The sequence below is a fragment of the Echiichthys vipera genome (genome assembly GCF_963691815.1).
Source record: "Echiichthys vipera genome assembly, chromosome: 4".
Classification (NCBI taxonomy): Eukaryota; Metazoa; Chordata; class Actinopteri; order Perciformes; family Trachinidae; genus Echiichthys; species Echiichthys vipera.
Window position 1 is genome coordinate 30,407,833 of NC_139829.1, and position 22,866 is coordinate 30,430,698.

The following is a 22,866-nucleotide window of genomic DNA, read 5'->3' on the forward strand; positions in this document are numbered from 1 at the left end:
CATTCATTCATTCATTCATCTTCAACCGCTTATCCCGGGGTCGGGGTCGTGGGGGTGCTGGAGCCGGTCCCAGCTGAAATCGTGCGTGAGGCGGGGTACACCCTGGACAGGACGCCAGTCTATCACAGGTAACATAGAGACGAACAGAGACAGACAACCATTCACACCTACGGGTGATTTAGAGTCATCAATGAACCGAACACCTGCACGTCTTTGGACTGTGGGAGGAAACCGGAGTACGGACTGAACATAGCCCATATTGACCAAACGGTTATCACGTTCATGAATGTAGTGTCTCTATATATAAAAAAATAAATATCCAAAAGCAAACCTTCTGGATTCACAGAGGTGTACGGCGTTAGAGTCAGTCTTTAAGGCCCTTTATGTGCAACAGCAGAGGGTCCCAGATCTTGTCATAGTAATTCAGTTTATCATTGTTGTGATATCTGATCTTTCCCAGGCTTTGTGCATTACTTGTTTCCCTTTCCCACAGTTAGGTTAGGCTTTAGGACTAGATGAAACAATCCCCTGTTACAGAAAGAACCAACGAAAAACATGGATGCTAACTTTTAATGACGACTCAACAACAAATGTGTTTTTTCGCTGTCTGGTTTCCATCTCTTGTTCTTCCCTGTGCATCATACACATGCATTGTTATTACCCTAAGAGGATTTAAACCGCGTCTTTGATCTCCATCCATTATCCGTCCTTCTCTCCGCTGCACTATATCCTACATAAGTCCTTCCTGCAGCTGAGGATGGTGAGGATCATAAGACCGACACTCACTTGTGATAAAAGGCAGCTACCTGAACTCTGTGAGCCAGGTCAGCGCTCCCCTTCATCTGAACACACCAACCCAAATATGGTCCTGATCCTAACCCCCCCCCCCTCATGATGTTACAACATCTGGTTTTAAAGCCACACGTGACATCAGTGTGATTAAAGCCCACAAACCAGACCGGAAACAACTACAAAGTCAGCCCACTATCACCTAAAGAACACATCAAGGATTGAATGATTTGTGTGTCGGCAGGACTGTGGGACACACTTGTCTCCCTAAAAAGTCCGTCAGACAGCTGCAGTTAATCCAGAACGCTGCTGCTCGAGTCCTCACTAAGACCAAACAAGTCGATTGTATCACTCCAGTCCTCAGATCTTTACCCTGGCTTCCTGTCTGTCAAGAAAAATGGTTTCAAAATACTTCTGTCTGCTCTGTGTCCCCAGAGTCAGGACTAAACATGGGACAGGTCTGCTCTGTGTCCCCAGAGTCGGGACTAAACGTGGGACAGGTCTGCTCCGTGCTCCATGCTCTGTGTCCCCAGAGTCAAAACTAAAAAACATGGGACAGGTCTGCTCCGTGTCCCCAGAGTCAGGACTAAACATGGGACAGGTCTGCTCCGTGCTCCATGCTCTGTGTCCCCAGAGTCAGGACTAAACATGGGACAGGTCTGCTCTGTGTCCCCAGAGTCAGGGCTAAAAATGGGACAGGCCTGCTCTGTGTCTCCAGAGTCAAGACTAAACATGGGACAGGTCTGCTCTGTGTCCCCAGAGTCAGGACTAAACATGGGACAGGTCTGCTCTGTGTCCCCAGAGTCAGGACTAAACATGGGACAGGTCTGCTCTGTCTCTCCAGAGTCAAGACTAAACATGGGACAGGTCTGCTCCGTGTCCCCAGAGTCAGGACTAAACATGGGACAGGTCTGCTCCTTTTCCCCAGAGTCAGGACTAAACATGGGACAGGTCTGCTCTGTGTCCCCAGAGTCAGGACTAAACAAGGGACAGGTCTGCTCTGTGTCCCCAGAGTCAGGACTAAACATGGGACAGGTCTGCTCTGTGTCCCCAGAGTCAGGACTAAACATGGGACAGGTCTGCTCTGTGTCCCCAGAGTCGGGACTAAACGTGGGACAGGTCTGCTCCGTGCTCCATGCTCTGTGTCCCCAGAGTCAAAACTAAAAAACATGGGACAGGTCTGCTCCGTGTCCCCAGAGTCAGGACTAAACATGGGACAGGTCTGCTCCGTGCTCCATGCTCTGTGTCCCCAGAGTCAGGACTAAACATGGGACAGGTCTGCTCTGTGTCCCCAGAGTCAGGGCTAAAAATGGGACAGGCCTGCTCTGTGTCTCCAGAGTCAAGACTAAACATGGGACAGGTCTGCTCTGTGTCCCCAGAGTCAGGACTAAACATGGGACAGGTCTGCTCTGTGTCCCCAGAGTCAGGACTAAACATGGGACAGGTCTGCTCTGTCTCTCCAGAGTCAAGACTAAACATGGGACAGGTCTGCTCCGTGTCCCCAGAGTCAGGACTAAACATGGGACAGGTCTGCTCCTTTTCCCCAGAGTCAGGACTAAACATGGGACAGGTCTGCTCTGTGTCCCCAGAGTCAGGACTAAACAAGGGACAGGTCTGCTCTGTGTCCCCAGAGTCAGGACTAAACATGGGACAGGTCTGCTCTGTGTCCCCAGAGTCAGGACTAAACATGGGACAGGTCTGCTCTGTGTCCCCAGAGTCAGGACTAAACATGGGAGAGGTCTGCTCTGTGTCCCCAGAGTCAGGACTAAACATGGGACAGGTCTGCTCCGTGTCCCCAGAGTCAGGACTAAACATGGGACAGGTCTGCTCTGTGTCTCCAGAGTCAAGACTAAACATGGGACAGGTCTGCTCTGTGTCCCCAGAGTCAGGACTAAACATGGGACAGGTCTGCTCTGTGTCCCCAGAGTCAGGACTAAACATGGGACAGGTCTGCTCTGTCTCTCCAGAGTCAAGACTAAACATGGGACAGGTCTGCTCCGTGTCCCCAGAGTCAGGACTAAACATGGGACAGGTCTGCTCCTTTTCCCCAGAGTCAGGACTAAACATGGGACAGGTCTGCTCTGTGTCCCCAGAGTCAGGACTACACATGGGACAGGTCTGCTCTGTGTCCCCAGAGTCAGGACTAAACATGAGACAGGTCTGCCCTGTGTCCCCAGAGTCAGGACTAAACATGGGACAGGTCTGATCTGTGTCCCCAGAGTCAGGACTAAACATGGGAGAGGTCTGCTCTGTGTTCCCAGAGTCAGGACTAAACATGGGACAGGTCTGCTCCGTGTCCCCAGAGTCAGGACTAAACATGGGACAGGTCTGCTCTGTGTCCCCAGAGTCAGGACTAGACATGGGACAGGTCTGCTCTGTGTCCCCAGAGTCAGGACTAAACATGGGACAGGTCTGCTCCGTGTCCCCAGAGTCAGCACTAAACATGGGACAGGTCAGGTCTGTGTCCCCAGAGTCAGGACTAAACATGTGACAGGTCTGCTCCGTGTCCCCAGAGTCAGCACTAAACATGGGACAGGTCAGGTCTGTGTCCCCAGAGTCAAAACTAAAAAACATGGGACAGGTCTGCCCCAGAGTCAGGACTAAACATGTGACAGGTCTGCTCCGTGTCCCCAGAGTCAGAACTAAACAGGGGACAGGTCTGCTCTGTGTCCCCAGAGTCAAAACTAAAAAACATGGGACAGGTCTGCCCCAGAGTCAGGACTAAACATGGGACAGGTCTGCTCCGTGCTCCATGCTCTGTGTCCCCAGAGTCAGGACTAAACATGGGACAGGTCTCCTCCGTGTCCCCAGGGTCAGGACTAAACATGGGACAGGTCTGCTCTGTGTCCCCAGAGTCAGGACTAAACATGGGACAGGTCTGCTCCGTGTCCCCAGAGTCAGGACTAAACATGGGACAGGTCTGCTCTGTGTCCCCAGAGTCAGGACTAAACATGGGACAGGTCTGCTCTGTGTCCCCAGAGTCAGGACTAAACATGGGACAGGTCTGCTCTGTGTCCCCAGAGTCAGGACTCAACATGGGACAGGTCTGCTCTGTGTCCCCAGAGTCAGGACTAAACATGGGACAGGTTTGCTCCGTGTCCCCAGAGTCAGGACTAAACAAGGGACAGGTCTGCTCTGTGTCCCCAGAGTCAGGACTAAACATGGGACAGGTCTGCTCCGTGTCCCCAGAGTCAGGACTAAACACGGGACAGGTCTGTTCTGTGTCCCCAGAGTCAGGACTAAACATGGGAGAGGTCTGCTCCGTGTCCCCAGAGTCAGGACTAAACATGGGACAGGTCAGCTCTGTGTCCCCAGAGTCAGGACTAAACATGGGACAGGTCTGCTCTGTGTCCCCAGAGTCAGGACTAAACATGAGACAGGTCTGCTCTGTGTCCCCAGAGTCAGGACTAAACATGGGACAGGTCTGCTCTGTGTCCCCAGAGTCAGGACTAAACAAGGGACAGGTCTGCTCCGTGCTCCATGTCCCCAGAGTCAGGACTAAACATGGGACAGGTCTGCTCTGTGTCCCCAGAGTCAGGACTAAACATGGGACAGGTCTGTTCCGTGTCCCCAGAGTCAGGACTAAACATGGGACAGGTCTGCTCTGTGTCCCCAGAGTCAGGACTAAACATGGGACAGGTCTGCTCCGTGTCCCCAGAGTCAGGACTAAACATGGGACAGGTCTGCTCCGTGTCCCCAGAGTCAGGACTAAACATGTGACAGGTCTGCTCTGTGTCCCCAGAGCCAGGACTAAACATGTGACAGGTCTGCTCCGTGTCCCCAGAGTCAGGACTAAACATGGGACAGGTCTGCTCTGTGTCCCCAGAGTCAGGACTAAACATGAGACAGGTCTGCTCTGTGTCCCCAGAGTCAGGACTAAACATGGGACAGGTCTGCTCTGTGTCCCCAGAGTCAGGACTAAACATGGGACAGGTCTGCTCTGTGTCCCCAGAGTCAGGACTAAACATGGGACAGGGCTGCTCTGTGTCCCCAGAGTCAGGACTAAACATGGGACAGGTCTGCTCTGTGTCCCCAGAGTCAGGACTAAACATGGGACAGGTCCGCTCTGTGTCCCCAGAGTCAGGACTAAACATGTGACAGGTCTGCTCTGTGTCCCCAGAGTCAGGACTAAACATGGGACAGGTCTGCTCTGTGTCCCCAGAGTCAGGACTAAACATGAGACAGGTCTGCTCTGTGTCCCCAGAGTCAGGACTAAACATGGGACAGGTCTGCTCCGTGCTCCATGCTCTGTGTCCCCAGAGTCAGGACTAAACATGGGACAGATCTGCTCCGTGTCCCCAGGGTCAGGACTAAACATGGGACAGATCTGCTCCGTGTCCCCAGGGTCAGGACTAAACATGGGACAGGTCTGCTCTGTGTCCCCAGAGTCAGGACTAAACATGGGACAGGTCTGCTCCGTGTCCCCAGAGTCAGGGCTAAACATTGGACAGGTCTGCTCCGTGCTCCATGCTCTGTGTCCCCAGAGTCAGGACTAAACATGGGACAGGTCTGCTCTGTGCTCCATGCTCTGTGTCCCCAGAGTCAGGACTAAACATGAGACAGGTCTGCTCTGTGTCCCCAGAGTCAGGACTAAACATGGGAGAGGTCTACTCTGTGTCCCCAGAGTCAGGACTAAACATGGGACAGGTCTGCTCTGTGTCCCCAGAGTCAGGACTAAACATGGGACAGGTCTGCTCTGTGTCCCCAGAGTCAGGACTAAACATAGGACAGGTCTGCTCTGTGTCCCCAGAGTCAGGACTAAACATGGGACAGGTCTGCTCCGTGTCCCCAGAGTCAGAACTAAACATGAGACAGGTCTGCTCTGTGTCCCCAGAGTCAGGACTAAACATGGGACAGGTCTGCTCTGTGTCCCCAGAGTCAGGACTAAACAAGGGACAGGTCTGCTCCGTGCTCCATGTCCCCAGAGTCAGGACTAAACATGGGACAGGTCTGCTCTGTGTCCCCAGAGTCAGGACTAAACATGGGACAGGTCTGTTCCGTGTCCCCAGAGTCAGGACTAAACATGGGACAGGTCTGCTCTGTGTCCCCAGAGTCAGGACTAAACATGGGACAGGTCTGTTCCGTGTCCCCAGAGTCAGGACTAAACATGGGACAGGTCTGCTCTGTGTCCCCAGAGTCAGGACTAAACATGGGACAGGTCTGCTCCGTGTCCCCAGAGTCAGGACTAAACATGGGACAGGTCTGCTCCGTGTCCCCAGAGTCAGGACTAAACATGTGACAGGTCTGCTCTGTGTCCCCAGAGCCAGGACTAAACATGTGACAGGTCTGCTCCGTGTCCCCAGAGTCAGGACTAAACATGGGACAGGTCTGCTCTGTGTCCCCAGAGTCAGGACTAAACATGAGACAGGTCTGCTCTGTGTCCCCAGAGTCAGGACTAAACATGGGACAGGTCTGCTCTGTGTCCCCAGAGTCAGGACTAAACATGGGACAGGTCTGCTCTGTGTCCCCAGAGTCAGGACTAAACATGGGACAGGGCTGCTCTGTGTCCCCAGAGTCAGGACTAAACATGGGACAGGTCTGCTCTGTGTCCCCAGAGTCAGGACTAAACATGGGACAGGTCCGCTCTGTGTCCCCAGAGTCAGGACTAAACATGTGACAGGTCTGCTCTGTGTCCCCAGAGTCAGGACTAAACATGGGACAGGTCTGCTCTGTGTCCCCAGAGTCAGGACTAAACATGAGACAGGTCTGCTCTGTGTCCCCAGAGTCAGGACTAAACATGGGACAGGTCTGCTCCGTGCTCCATGCTCTGTGTCCCCAGAGTCAGGACTAAACATGGGACAGATCTGCTCCGTGTCCCCAGGGTCAGGACTAAACATGGGACAGATCTGCTCCGTGTCCCCAGGGTCAGGACTAAACATGGGACAGGTCTGCTCTGTGTCCCCAGAGTCAGGACTAAACATGGGACAGGTCTGCTCCGTGTCCCCAGAGTCAGGGCTAAACATTGGACAGGTCTGCTCCGTGCTCCATGCTCTGTGTCCCCAGAGTCAGGACTAAACATGGGACAGGTCTGCTCTGTGCTCCATGCTCTGTGTCCCCAGAGTCAGGACTAAACATGAGACAGGTCTGCTCTGTGTCCCCAGAGTCAGGACTAAACATGGGAGAGGTCTACTCTGTGTCCCCAGAGTCAGGACTAAACATGGGACAGGTCTGCTCTGTGTCCCCAGAGTCAGGACTAAACATGGGACAGGTCTGCTCTGTGTCCCCAGAGTCAGGACTAAACATAGGACAGGTCTGCTCTGTGTCCCCAGAGTCAGGACTAAACATGGGACAGGTCTGCTCCGTGTCCCCAGAGTCAGAACTAAACATGAGACAGGTCTGCTCTGTGTCCCCAGAGTCAGGACTAAACATGGGACAGGTCTGCTCCGTGTCCCCAGAGTCAGGACTAAACATGGGACAGGCCTGCTCTGTGTCCCCAGAGTCAGGACTAAACAGGGGACAGGTCTGCTCTGTGTCCCCAGAGTCAGGACTAAACATGGGACAGGCCTGCTCTGTGTCCCCAGAGTCAGAACTAAACAGGGGACAGGTCTGCTCTGTGTCCCCAGAGTCAGGACTAAACATGGGACAGGTTAGCTCTGTGTCCCCAGAGTCAGGACTAAACATGGGAGAGGTCTGCTCTGTGTCCCCAGAGTAAGGACTAAACATGGGACAGGTCTCCTCTGTGTCCCCAGAGTCAGGACTAAACATGGGACAGGTCTGCTCCATGTCCCCAGAGTCAGGACTAAACATGGGACAGGTCTGCTCCATGTCCCCAGAGTCAGGACTAAACATGGGACAGGTCTGTTCGGTGTCCCCAGAGTCAGGACTAAACATGGGAGAGTTCTGCTCTGTGTCCCCAGAGTCAGGACTAAACATGGGACAGGTCTGTTCCGTGTCCCCAGAGTCAGGACTAAACATGGGACAGGTCTGCTCCGTGTCCCCAGAGTCAGAACTAAACATGAGACAGGTCTGCTCTTTGTCCCCAGAGTCAGGACTAAACATGGGACAGGTCTGCTCCGTGTCCCCAGAGTCAGGACTAAACATGGGACAGGTCTGCTCTGTGTCCCCAGAGTCAGGACTAAACATGGGACAGGTTTGCTCTGTGTCCCCAGAGTCAGGACTAAACATGGGACAGGTCTGCTCCGTGTCCCCAGAGTCAGGACTAAACATGGGACAGGTCTGCTCTGTGTCCCCAGAGTCAGGACTAAACATGGGACAGGCCTGCTCTGTGTCCCCAGAGTCAGGACTAAACAGGGGACAGGTCTGCTCTGTGTCCCCAGAGTCAGGACTAAACATGGGACAGGCCTGCTCTGTGTCCCCAGAGTCAGAACTAAACAGGGGACAGGTCTGCTCTGTGTCCCCAGAGTCAGGACTAAACATGGGACAGGTTAGCTCTGTGTCCCCAGAGTCAGGACTAAACATGGGAGAGGTCTGCTCTGTGTCCCCAGAGTAAGGACTAAACATGGGACAGGTCTCCTCTGTGTCCCCAGAGTCAGGACTAAACATGGGACAGGTCTGCTCCATGTCCCCAGAGTCAGGACTAAACATGGGACAGGTCTGCTCCGTGTCCCCAGAGTCAGGACTAAACATGGGACAGGTCTGCTCTGTGTCCCCAGAGTCAGGACTAAACATGGGACAGGTCTGCTCTGTGTCCCCAGAGTCAGGACTAAACATGGGAGAGGTCGGCTCTGTGTCCCCAGAGTCAGGACTAAACATGGTCTGCTCAGTGTCCCCAGAGTCAGAACTAAACATGGTCTGCTCTGTGTCCCCAGAGTCAGGACCAAACATGGGAGAGGTCTGCTCTGTGTCCCCAGAGTCAGGACTAAACATGGGACAGGTCAAACTCCCAGAAAGCTGCAACTCTCAGTTCTTTTAAATCAAAACCGGGGACTTTTCTGTTCCCGCTGCCTTTCATTAACTCATTTTAACCTCATGTTCTGTGTTTTAACCTGGTTTCTTATTGATTTAAATGTCATTTTTGTGTGTTTTTATGTCTCTTTCAAAGGTTTTGTGCGTGTGGACCACTTTGAATTGCCCTGCTGTTGGACTGTGCTGTAGAAATCAACTCGACTGGACACTTTAACATCACCCATTTTACCACATCTACCTCATGACCTCAAAAACACAACTTAACTCAGCATCACAGGGGCCAGCTTTAACCCCGACATCCCCGTTGTCTGACTCCAGCTGGCGGGACTCCACTCCATAATTTACGGATGACTTTAACCCCTCCAAAAGACTTAACCCCTCTCTCTCCCTCTCTCTCTCTCTCTCTCTCTCTCTCTCTCCCTCTCCCTCTCCCCCCCTCCCTCTCTCTCTCTCTCTCAGTCAGAGTTATGTCATTAAGCCAGAACTTTTTACCCCCTCTCCCCTTTTGCGCACGAGTATTTCTATAAGTGGAAAACTTTCCAGAGGCGCACTTTTTTACTTTATAGCTGCCTCTCTCTCTCTCTTTCTCTCTTTCTCTCTCTCTTTTTTATCGCCATGCTCTGTAAGTACTTTATTATTACTATTATTTGGAGAACTTCTTTCCATTTTGGCAAACGCGCTTGGAGGCTGAAGTGAGGACGGGATAGCGACGCATTTAAATCCCCCAGGCATCGCGGGTGGCTGGTAGGCGACGTCACTGTCTCTTATTATTATTAATATCATAATATATAAATGTTTTTCCATGTGCATATTAACTGTTTATTGCATAACTGTGCGTAAAAGTGTCTCGACTGGATTTATATCAAACAGTTGCAAGTTGCGTAAAGATAAAGCATGCTTAGATGGTTGCCACCGTTATTTATGTCACTAAAATACACATTTATATATAAGATAACCACTTATAGCAGGTGTTTGAGGCTGTCGCGTGGATGCAAATCAAAGTGTGTATTCACACCCGGTTAAAGTGCTGTTTTTGGCACCTAAAGCAACCCTCCCAGTGGCCTCGCGCCCGGCCCTGATGCGCGTTGCCTTTATCTCGCCTGCAGATAATGCGCATTATCTTAATGTACATCTAAGGGGGCCTGTTAGGTTTGTGTGTGGTGGCTTTGATCGGTGTGCTGTGGGGCTCGGAGTCATGTTTGGAAAGTTCCCCGTCGGTAACCACGTGGCCTTACAGTCACAACAGGGGAGCTCATTACAGTAGTGACTTGGCGCGTGCTGAGGAGCCCAGGTGTTGATTAAACCACGTGCGGAGTCGGTAGAGCACGTGCAGTTGCCATGCAAATGATATTACCTGTCATTTTGGTTACATTAGCTTAGTAGTCTGAGTTCATTGACAACATTACAGTGTCAAACATTATTAGCTTTACGGTTTAAGTTGTTTAGATTGAGGACTGCGGTCTAGTCTTCATTAACTTACTTTAAACTATAAGCTGACATGGACCCCTGTTTGGTAAGATGTTTTTTTCCCATCTAAGAAACGTAGTAGCTAGCTAGCATACATTATTATTAACTTACATGTACAGCAAAATTAGCAGTGAGGCACCTTAACAGTGCTATTCTGCTAACAAATGTTCAAATGAAGGGCTAGCTAGCTATCCAGCAAAGCGCTAAGTAGCTAAAAGTTCAAATGTTTAATTTAAGGGTAGCTAACAGACACAGTTTTAGGTACATGTGTTTAAATGGTGTTGCTACTTAACCCGGTGTATTGGGGAAATTGTTGTAATTGAATTGTAATTGCAAAAATGTCACTTAACCACAGACACAGAGTTGGTTTAGCTGGTTCATTCTGCAATAAAAGCCCATTTATAATTTTTTTTCTGGCCTTCAAAGGACCTGCCAGAGCTTCAAGGTTATTAATTTAAAATCCATATTAATGGACAAGCCCACAGGGTAATGTCAAAGTAATTTAAAGTACCCTACATATTTTATAGTGGCTTATACCCTCCTCTACATTAAAACATCTAAAAAAACTAAACGTGTTCACTGCAGGCTGTGAGACCAGGCGATGGCAAAGAAACATTCTGTTTTCTCATCACAATTCACTTTACTGACGGTTGACTGGAGCGCGTGACCACAAGACAAAGAGGGCAGTCCCTGGCATCGACTTATCACCCCCGTTTTTCATTCATGGAGGCACAGAGCCCCCGTCCATGTGGGTGCTGCCATGAAAACACAGTATCTTCTCAAACTGTTCACGTAGGCCAGTATGGCTATGGGCCAACTGCATGCACAGCACTGACAGCTGTGTTTGGAAACCAGACAGTATCCAGACAGCAATCAGGGGCGTCACTCTGAACTCTAATAAATGACATTTGCATCTAGTATTATGCACAAATGCTACACAGTTATACCAACTTTCTAAGTACGTGCGGGGTTATGAAGTGACATCTGACACGATGACATTTGCTCAATCTGATAAATGATAAATGTAATACAACAAATAACTACCTTAAATAGAGTATTGTGAGAATTTTTAGTGGTTATTGCTGGTTTTGTTAAGTTTGGTCTGTGGTGAAATTAATATCAAGAGGAAAACATTGGGCAGGGCAGGACAGACACGCTTAATATGACAGCATCCTCCATTTTGAACTCTCAGGTTTTCTTTGTTCCCTTAAAGGTCAGCAACATGAAGACGTTTTGCCGTGTGTCAGTTGCCCAAAAATTGCTTACTAACTTACAAACATGAACACAAGTCCTGTCCTGCAGCTTAGCTTTTTGAACTGCCGCCAAACAAAAGTGCACTATAGAATAGGATAGAAATGCTTTATTGATCCCAAGCTGGGAAATTGCTACAGGCTAGATAGCTGATTAGCTGCTCTGCTGCAGAACATTAAACAGAATGTAAATGTAGAAAAATAGTTGGCTACATACATTGTTATTTATCGGCACACTGCCAAAATGTAGCCTAAATGTAGCCCCCTGCCAGACAAGCTAGCACGACATGGTTACCAAGGTTATCTAGTTCTATATGATACCAATACTTTCACTCTCTGTTTAAAACAACAGAGGGTTAAAATCGATACAGCGTTTTTGACAATCGATATACAGTATCACAAAACATAACATCACGATACTCAAGTGTATCGATATTTTCTTACAGCCCTCCCCACAAAAGTTGGAGGACAGAGATACTGTAGTAGACACTGACCATAACACATAAACATACAAAGTCCCCACTGGAAACCTAGAAAATAAATGTACATTTTTGTTTTATCCATTTGTCTCTAGACTGCGCCCAGGCTGTGCAGACACCGTCATGACGCCCGAGGGTCCAGCTACGCTACCCAGACAGTGGTGGACTGCCAACCATCCAAAAGTATAGCCGGGAAAGATGGACTCCACACTGCAAGTTACAACCAGGATTCTCCAGGGCCACCCGGGTGACCAAGACCACCATATAAAAATGGCGCTGTCCCTGGAGGGCTCAGACTAGAAGACACGATCACATGAAGCTTTCTCTTTTGGCAGCACAGACCAATCAGATACAAGTTATCTACCTGCCAAACTTTATTTTTTAGACCAGACAAACGTGCTCCAAGTGCTGCCAAATATTCATGGTACATTTAAATGGTGTTGATTTTAAACTCCACGTTTTAAACTCCACTAATTAAAACTCAGAGTAGACATAAGTGAGGACAGTCACCATGCCCCAACCAAGGGCACGGCCGGGTCCACCACCTGAAGACATCTATGAATTCTCCATGGATGCGGAGGAGGTTCAACCTCTCCACTTGCACAGGAAGTCTTTAGAGGAGATGTCTCCCCTGAGCAAATATATTGAGACTGAACACCAGCAAGCGGGGCTCTTCTCTTTATCTCCCTTCAACGCCTCCGTGGACGCCGCCGTCGACCTCCAGAAAAAGAAGAGGAAGAAATGCGGCGACTGCACTCCCTGCCTCCGCAAAGAGAACTGCGGTACCTGCGCAAACTGTCTGAACCGCAAGACGGGCAAGCAGATCTGCAAGCTGCGCAAATGTTTACAGCTGAAGAAGAGACGTCATGAGTGGGAGGTGAGTAGGTTTATTGTTCGATAACATTACATTGATGATTTATGGGAATACTGTATTAGTGTTAGCATTACAATATGTGTTTCAAGGTAGTTTTGGAGTCGCAGGGCCCCTACTGTGTCAGAATCTCACAGTGGTTTTGGTTGTACTGTCATGCTCAAGGTACTCTAGTAGAGAACTAGAGAGCAGGACGTGTATCCATTCACCCACTTCCTACAGTTCTTTTATTTTGAAAACCTCCAGATGTCACTAACATCTTATTCGAGATGTCCATTCAGACAGATAACAGTAAGCTTTGTAGCTGCTGGTGCTCCTGATTGTATTCCTTATCTGTGAAGCCTAGACCTGTTTGTCCGGATTTAGAAGACTAGTCAGTCACACGTGCGATATATTTCAAGTGTGTTCAAGTTACTATGGCACTTACCCAAACGTCAAAGTAAACACTACGCCAGATGTGGTCAAATCCCTACTCAAATGTATAATTATTTTTATATTTATATGTTATTTAGTTTAATAGTTTAATATTGTAATCTCCAAATGGCAACTCCACTTCTGTCATAGCGTAAGCACGTGAACATTAACTAGCGGCTGTAACAGAGCCAGAAAAGATGGAAGTGGCTGTTCTGCCAACTCAAATATATTTATAGAGCACACTTTATACAATGATGCAACACTGTGTGCTTTACAAACATATTAAACAATTACTGGTTATACTATAACTACAAAAACAAACAGTATAGTAAAAATAAGATTGTAAAGCATGGATGAAAAAAGCTACTCTGACGTGGCCAAAGCAGCCTTATAGTCACTGAACAGGCCCTTATAGTCACACGCTGTGAGGACCATGACAGACCATTAGACAGTAAATGGTTTGAAGCATGGGATTGCTTGACTCGATTGACTTGATAGAAGCACTTGTGTAATATGTGGTGTTTCTTTTAGACCTGAGACGATTCATTGATTAGTCAGTTGTCAGAATATTATATTGTCAAGTATAAGTTTAAGATTCCCCAATTCCAGTGTGGTGATTTTCTGCTTTTGTGTGTTTTAAATACGAAGGAAACTCATTTTTAGTAACAGGGAAAAACAAAAATCAGGTTGAGCTGCAAAAATTGTGATTGTAAAAATGACAGTTTCTTCCTATTGTCTGGCAAACAATAAATCAACAAATGATAGATCATAGATCCAAAAATAAATCTACAAATGTAGAAAATACCTTCAGCGTTATCTAGGTTTATCTTGGCCTTGTTGGAGTGCTGCCACTGATCTATATTCAGAAGGTGTTTGAGTCAACACATGCTCCAACCTTTTAGGATGTCCCAAACAGAGCTGCAGCTGGATCCAAAAGCACCCAGTGAGGCTGTGCAGACACACACACTAATGTATTTAAAGTGGAGATCTGAACTTTGTCTTTAACAGTCAGAAAACCAGGGGGGCACGGCCATTTATGTCTACCTTAAATGTAGTTAATGAATAGATGGAGTATGAGTATTTGCTGGTCGTGTGTGTGTACTGAGGACACACATGGGTAACCTAGGTTACAGATCCTACTTTAATATTTTACACAAGATAAAGCAGTTGAAATGTTTAGTCTATTTGAACAGAGTGTGTGTGTGTGTGTCTGTGTGTGTATGTGTGTGTGTGTGTGTGTTTGCGTGGTTGAGAGACTGTGATGGCAACTAAAGAGCAGCAGTGGAGAATTCCTGCAGTTGCCTGGGCTTTGTCCTTTGACCTCTGGGGATTCGAAAGAGGGTGGGGGTTAACCTTAGGCCAGTTTGTATTTGTGTGTGTGGGTGTGAAGAAAGAGAAAGAGTGTGACTTGTGTGTGTGTATGGAAGTGCACATGTGTGTGTGTGTGTGTGTTTGTGTGTGTGCAGCTTTGTGTTTGTACGTGCATCAGCATCTTAACAGTGGGGGATGGTCTGAAAAGCTGAAGAGGAGGATGTGAGGATGCAGTAAAGGATCGGCAGTATTGGAGGGAAAAAGCAGGAAAAGCCAGACTGGGCTTCTGAAGCATGACTTCAGACTTAAGATCAACTTTATTATCCCATACCAGAAAAAATCAATTCAGTCCAGGGCTCCAGACACCAGTTCACAGTAAATAACATAATAAATCACCACGAAATGGACATTTACTGCTACTTCAAGCAGCAAAACAAGAGCATGGTCACTCTTTTTGTTACCAACATTCCCATAATATCAAACTTCTTTTCAATACATTACAACTAAATAATGTAGGCAGGGTCTCTATGATATCAATAGAACCAATCACAATGTTTATTTTCAATAATTTCTAGTTAGAAATCTAGTGCCATAAGCATTTTTCCCTCTGATTGGCTCGTACTTGTGGCCTTCATTGGTTGGGGTGGGTTACATTTAAGCATGAGGAGTGAGATTGGTTAAGTTTAGGGTTAGATTATCAGGGTACACCAACCAGAGGCAAAGTAAGGCAGGTCATTCTTACGCCATCCTAGGAAAAAATATCTATTGTGTCCCATATATACAATTCAATGGCGCTTTGCAAATGAGCGAGGAACACAGCTGGACGTGCCTGGAACACCTCCCTAGGAAGCCGCCCAGGGTTCATCCTTACTAGATGATCCTGAACCACCTCAACTGGCTCCTTTCAACACAAAGGAGCAGCGGCTCTACTCCGAGTTCCTCACGGATGCTGAACTTCTCACCCTATCTCTAAGGGAGACTCCAGCCCCCCTCCTGAGAAAACCCATTATCTGCCGCTTGTACCCGCGACCTCGTTCTTTCGGTCATGACCCAGCTTTCATGACCACAGGTGAGGGTAGGAACAAAGATTGAGCGGTAGATCCAGAGCTTTGCCTTCCTCAGCTCTCTTTTCGTCACAACGGTGCGGTAGAGCGACTGCAGCACCGCCCCCGCTGTTCTGATTCCCCGGCCAAACTCACGCTCCATCGTCCCCTCACTCGTGAACATGCTCCCGAGGTACCTGGATACTCTCATCTGATTCATCTAAAATGTATGTTTGATGCGTTCTCATTTATAACAACACTTGCTGCAGGCTGGAGAGACCTGCTGTAAATCCCCTGTTGGGCCACAGACGATAGAAAGTAACATCACCCAAAATAGGCAGTTAGTTGATTAGTGGTGAGATGTCATCGTTCATAATGCTAGATACGCTTTATCAAAGATGCTAGCGAAGCAACACAGTAAATAAAATAACAACAGCAGAAACATAAGATAGGTCGGACCACCGTGTTTAACTATATCTTAAAACATTACAGTTATGGCTGAAAATGACAACAGACATAAAAAGGTTTGCTGATTTTACCTATCTCTTAACAAACATCAAGATTCAGGCCTTCTCATAGCAAAGTATCACCATCACCACCAGCACTCAGTGTGTCTGGATGTCCAGATGTGTAGATCAGAGGTGCAGATGACTTTGCAGACAAGGACATGACGCGCTGGTGTGGAGATAAAATCACAAGGAAAATGCAAAAAAGGTTTGTTTAGCCACAAACAGGAAATCAGCACTGTTGACGGTTGTCCTGTTCTGCTTGGTGAGAGGTTTATAAAGTAGCAGCAACAACACACGGCAGCTTCCTGTTAAACAAGAAGAGTTCACAGAAACACAATTCAGTTTGAAATCACCGGACACTAAAGCACATCTTATATTATTAGTGGTTTATTGGACAGAAATGTCACTATATGGTGGCCCAAGGCTCTCTTATTGTTGAGTGGTAATTTAAGTTTACAGCCTCCATATTTCAAAACCATGACCTGGGAAGGACCTCCAGCCCTATTCAACCAACCCCCCCCCCCCCCCCCATTTCATTCTTCATTGAGCATTTATAAACACTACCGTGGACATTATAGGGACACAGGGATATTTGTTACTGCTGTTTCAAGCTAGCCAATGCTTGTTCATATACATGGCACACCCACTAAAACTCAGTCTACCCATCTTTTGATGAGTCGACCAGCCTAACTACAGTACACAAAATCTACTTTGTCACAAACGTTTGTACAGACATTCATTGTGCCCAGTGGAGGAATCCTACAGTGTTCCTCTGACTGTTCCTAGACTAGAGCATGAATAGCCAAAAAATACAATACAACACTCTTCCCAACCGGTCAGATGTCCGTCCTCCACAGAGCTGGGTCTGTCTGACGTTCCTGTCTGTTATAGTGAAGGTTGTCGTTGCCACCGTACTCTACGGGGGAATTGTTGGGTCTATGTAAATCATAAATGAGTCATAGTGTGGTCTTTACCTACTCTGTAAAGTGTCCTGAGATAACTTTTGTTATGATTCAGCACTTTAAATTGAATTGAACTAAATTCAACAAAATAACAGCTGTGATTTCTAGTCCTAATGACATAATGACACAGTCTAACAGTTTTCATAGGTCTGAACTCTTTGTTACCTCATTTTATTTGACTGAGTGGGAACCACCCTGGCAGTCTTAGTTTTCCACAATCCTTCTCAGGCCTGGTTTGTACTCACTTGTGGCTACTCCAATTAACTCCTAATGCGTGTCTGTAGGAACAGAGCAATGCTTCAACTTCACTTTGCTGCATGCTGTTCTTGATGCCATTGGTTTGCCACAGTGACTATCTATAATGGTAAGCAGTGCTGCAAAGGTTATTGGGATTAGGATTTTTAAAAAAACAATGGATATTGGCAGGTATGTCGTCCTACTCTCATAATGGAGATGCTCCGTGTCCTCAGCCAGGCCAGGCCTCATTACCTAGCCCCCCTTGCCTCTGACGCTGTAAGTACTAATATTAAATCAGATATTGTTACAGAATGATGACCATTAACCAACAAAATTATTCCAAAATATCACTTCTGGCCAACAAAGATTTTTATTTGTCCAGTAGCACCAGTGAGTGTAGTGTATTGCAGCACTAGATGATGTGTAGTAGCTTTTCTCCATCAGCTCTTAACCAAGTGCCCATCCTTCCATCAATATCCCTCCCCCATAACTCCTTCCTTCTCTGCCCTCTGACCTCTTTATGGATGTTGCAGCTGAGTCCCTTATTACCAGGCAACCACATCCTCCATCTTCTTCCCTGATAACTACTCACTGTTGTACAACATGTTTACGGGCAGCTGCTTTAACCTGGCTGGTCAAAATATTCACTACTATCCAATTGCAGTTCCCCAAATGGCCACTTGAGGCTGGCTCCAAATCAGTGAAACCCCCATAGAGTCCCATGTTAAAACTTTACAGCAGAAATATACACGTTTACATCCTGGTAAAATAATACAATAATGTGCTTAGAGATACATTTCCAGGTACACCACTTGAAACAGGTGAAAGTAATTGTTCATGTGAATGAAACAGAGGAGTGGGGTTACCATCAGCAGGGACAAGCTACTCGCTAAATCAACATAATTAGACTAATTAGTCTAATTGCACCCTTATCTTCCTCTGTCCATCCTCAGAACGCCTATAATGAGCCTTGCTCCCCTGTATCTGTGTGTAGTGTGTGTGTTTGTGTGTAGGGTTAGTTACTTTGCAGTTTCGGGGAAACTCTTGTTAAATGTGAGCAGACAACAACAACCTACAGGGCGTTTGTGAATGAAATGAGGCTGAATGACGGCACGTGTACGTCGGGATTAGGACGCTGTCAAGGAGTAGATAGGATTTGCGTCTGTGAAGGATTGCAAGGTGTCGATTGAAGGCTGTGAAAGCGTGTAAGAGGAGGGAAGGTTGAATCAAATGAGAGAATTGCTGGATAGTTTTCTAAATTGGTTTCACCCAAACTATTTTAACATACTCACAACTACAGTCACTCTTCCTATTACGTCTGCCTTGTACTGCGACTTCACTGTTAGTACGACAACTGCTTCAAGCACTGCAACTATCCCGGCCACCTGAAACGGAGCACATTGAAGCCAAGCGGCCGCTCTCGCCATCCAGCTTACTACAAACACGCCTCTGCTCACACATAAACACACACACACACACACTCACACACACTCGTACACACACGTGGCCCGTGTGACGTCAGCAGAGGGGATTTCCCATGCCATTCGAGAGCGTCAGACAGACACTACAAACGCTGTGTCACTGTGTCTGCCTCGCCTCAACCACGCCACACTTCAGCTCCCTCTCTCTTTTCGATCTTCTCCGCGTTTCTGTGTCTCTGGCTGCCTCTCACTGTCCGTCCATTTGGCTTCGATCGCTGCTTTCGCCAGCCTGCGTGAACTTTCGCCGACTTTGTCTTGCGGGGGTTACACATTTAGCAGCCGGCATGTCTTTGCCGTTCTGCTCTTATTTGTTTTTGTTGAACGTCCTGTTTCATACGAGCTGATCAAGAGGGCTTTGCTAAAAAAGAGAAATGCATCTTGGCAGGTGTACCCGACTCATGATTTGGTGAAAACCATTTCCACTTGGCTTCTGTGGTTATGTTCGGCGCGCTGGCAAGAGCGTGTGTGTGTGTGATGTCTGGTTTAAAAAAGTACAAGGTGGAGATGATCTCTCACACTCAGAATGTAAACGTCACAAACTCAGGTTTCCAAAATATGCTCGGTATGTCATTCTCGCACAGACTGTGGACATGCAAGCTCCCGGCAGCTTAAATAGGGTTTGCATACGTATCCATGGAAATCACTGATGCGTGTATGTGAGCATGATTATAGCGGATGGTTTGTGATCTTTTCTGACAACATGACAACACGGCAATTATGTAGCTTCTCTTATCAAATCCCACGGCGTCAAAAGCCCTGTGCTCCTTTTCTGCGTCTTCACTTCCTTTGAGTCAGCATGTTGGGCTTTTCTGTGTAATTGTGCAGTTTGCCTTTCAGAGGGGGGTTGTGTGGCTGTCTGAGAGGGTCTGTGTGTGTGTGTGTGTGTGTGTGTGTGTGTGTGTGTGTGTGTGTGTGTGTGTGTGTGTGTGTGTGTGTGTGTGTGTGGGTGTGTGTGTGTGCGCGTACGCATGTGCTGTGCATTTACATCATATATGCAGAAGGGGAAGAGAAAAAGGACTGAACGAGTGGGAGGAAGGAGGGATAGCGATCACAGAGAAAAAATCCCGTGTGTGTGTGTGTATGAGCGTGTGCGCGGTAGACCTATTGGCATACTAGCAGTAGAGAGAGAGGGAGGGGGTAGAGCAAGAGAGCAAGCGACACACAGAGAGAGAGAGAGCGTGCGTACGAGGGCTCATGTAAAACCAGATTAAAAACACAAGATGGCTTCCTGAATGGGCTGCTGGAACACAGACGAGAGAGAGAGACCGAGAAAGAAGAGTGGAGAGGTAGAGAGAGAGAAAGAGAGAGCAGAGAGAAGAAAGGGATAGAGGGATAGAGGTGAAGACAAGAGGGAGCCCGAGTCTTCTGATGGGGATTTGGCCAGCGGACGGAGGAGTACAAACCAAGGAAGCTCAGAGGCTTGGAGGGTAAATATTCATCACTCCAGACTATTTGTGATTGATAGGTGGGTGGGTGGGTGGGGGGGGGGAGTGTAGGAGTGGAGAAGAGGTTGGCGGGACTGGGGGAACAGCTCAAGACAAAACACATCATTTAACATTGAGACAGCCAGGGCCATGTAGACAAGAGGGACATGCCGTGCCAAATAAGAGGATGCTATTGTTTTACAATAATCAGCACTGCTTTGATGAACCGTTTCCATCTATTGTACCCTGCTCCCGGCTCCCCTATCCACTCACACGTTATGCCAATATACCCTTTAAAGAACTGGGTTATGCAGACTTGTCTCATACATGCATTAGGAAGGCTGCACCAGGTCGGGATACAGGCATTACATAATTCTGTAATTGAAATTGAATCCGGCTTTGCTGTCTCTCGTTCTCCGTCCCGGCAGTAGAGGGAAGTGCCGGCTCACTGTTTGAACACAAATCAAAGCGAAGACAATCGTGTGCACGGCGGCTTTTTGATGGTTGCCGAGGACGACAGGAACGATGATGAGGAGATTGTGTGTGAAAAGGCGTACATGCTGTACCTGGCAGTCCTGTTGTCCTTAATGACGAGTCCTTTTGAACAGGCCCTTGTCGCATTATTCTATTGATTGTTATTCTCACCCCCTCCCATCTCTCTCTGTCTCCTTCCCCACTCCCCCCTCGTTTGTTCTGTTGAATGGCTGCACAGGTGGAATATTTTGAAGACAACCGACGAGGCTGCTCGGGAAACCCTGAACTGGCAGCTGAGGTAAGAGAGGGTAGTGTGTTGTGTCTCTGTAATTTTGTGAGTGTCACGTCTGTCATCTTTTTATAAAATCTCTCCATGTTGCTTTGATTCTCAGCTGTTGGTTCAACGGTGAACTGAGGCTCCTATGAGCTGTGAATGGGGTGGTTAGTCAATGCAGCGACCGGTTCCTCTACTTTTCCTGTATGCGTGGTCACATGTGCATCTTTTACTGCTCGCTGTTAGTTATGTACGTATATGTGAATCTATTTGTGTGAATGGGTTTAAGCATCAATACCTAATACGCAGAAAAAGGTGTGATTGTCATCGCTGTGTCACTGGTTTGTCATCTTGACTGTTAGCTGCTCTCTCCGGCGAACACACAAGCTCATTATATTTGCCCGGATATCATCGCAAGGTGGAATAAAGGTGCATTAGACATCATGAGGCATCTGCCGCCCTCATCTGAGTTGCCCTCGTCGGAAGCTGAATAATATGTATTAAACTTTGGCTTTATCACCAAACCCCGGTGAGCTGAGCGCCTCAGTGATGAAGTGGCGGCGTCTTCAGTTTAAAGCGTCCCACGCTGCCCGCTGATTGGTGCCAGAGCCAAGCATGTGTAGATACAAGAGACCAGGGAGAGGAGGAGGGAGAGAGGGAGGAGGAACCCTACGCGCTGGCTCGGGAGCCAGGGGGGCCGTCCTTCTTCTAGGTTCTGGAGTCAAATGAGGTAAAGGGAGTAAAAGTTAGTGGGTCACGCATGCGTACGTGTTTGATTGTCGGGCGTAGTAACCTGTGGCGTGTGGCCGCTCAGCTCTGCTGTTCCAGAGCTCGCTGAGTCGGGGCACGCTTGTGTGTTTATGTGGAAAGGAAGTTTTGCGGCGAGGATTCATAGAGAGAGGATTTATTGAGCACCAAACAAGCTGTTGTTGAAAGAAAGCTCCTGATTTGACTCGCTATAACAGGCATAGTTGAAACATTTTAGTGTAGTAAACCTAGACGTGTGGATGTGGAAGTGACAAGATGTGACTCGAGGACATTGATGTCAGCAGATACGCTCAGCCGTGTCAGTACAGTGATGACATATAGGATCGTCAGTCAGTTTCAGATGTTTAAAAATGGGTTTAGCCCAGTGACATACTATAACCTACCTCTAAGCCTGCTCTAATCTCCGTCCCGACAGTCTCTTTATCTACAGTACAAGGTATACGGTATATATGACCATCTGGTTTGCAGGGAACTGAACTGTCATCGTTCGTGAGAAAAGCCGTAGCCTGTGTTTAACAGGTTTGTGTACTCTGTATCTTTCCTGAGTTTGTAGAGGTTCATGGTCCTTGGAGGAGTGTTTATCTTGTGAGGATCTGTGTCCTTGTCAAACTGGTTACACAAAGACAAACACACTCAACAAGCTGAGAGCACTAATTTTTACACTTTACATGAGTAGTTATAGTAGTTATACAGTATCATTAAGTATTTTCAGGACTCACACAACAGCTCCGAGGTTGTTGGAACCTCAAACATTGCGTGACACCAGACATGGTTAAAGGCGAGACAGGCTGCGCTTTCAATGACATATTTTCAGTTTCAGTTTTTTGAGTTTACCACAACAGCTTACAAGACAGATAGACTGCGCTCGTGTGATTTTTTTTCTTCTTCCACGCCCATACACAGGATTTCCTCTTTCTACGTGAGCTAAACTTCACAGGGTACATTGGTGGGAAAGAGTCAAAAGCAGAGTAGAGACAGTCAAACCACTGAGTACGCGACAGCAGATGGAACGTTTGCTAATCATATGTTTAGCCTTGTGTGGAATCCCCAGCCGCGTTCGCAAAGGGTTAACACTGACCTAGTTTCCGTGGCAACACTGAATGTCTGATGACATCATGCATTAATTTTAGCTCAAGTCCAGCATCCAAGGTTAGTCACATGACCTGCTAGCCGGCACCACATGTGTGTATGTGTGTGTGAGTTTGTGTAGTAAGTGGTTTGGTGTATAGTAGACTCAGGAAGTGGAG

At 47.7% G+C, this 22,866-nt stretch overlaps 1 protein-coding gene across 1 annotated transcript in view; it reads left to right on the forward strand.

Moving 5' to 3' along the window:
- Window positions 1–20,040: 20,040 nt before the first annotated feature.
- tet3 (tet methylcytosine dioxygenase 3) overlaps window positions 20,041–22,866 on the forward strand; it is a 32,431-nt gene continuing 29,605 nt past the window's right edge. The window contains exons 1-2 of the mRNA XM_083912453.1: window positions 20,041–20,106; window positions 20,816–20,875. The gene's annotated coding sequence lies outside the window, so the exon portion shown is untranslated. The remainder of the gene's footprint in view (window positions 20,107–20,815; window positions 20,876–22,866) is intronic.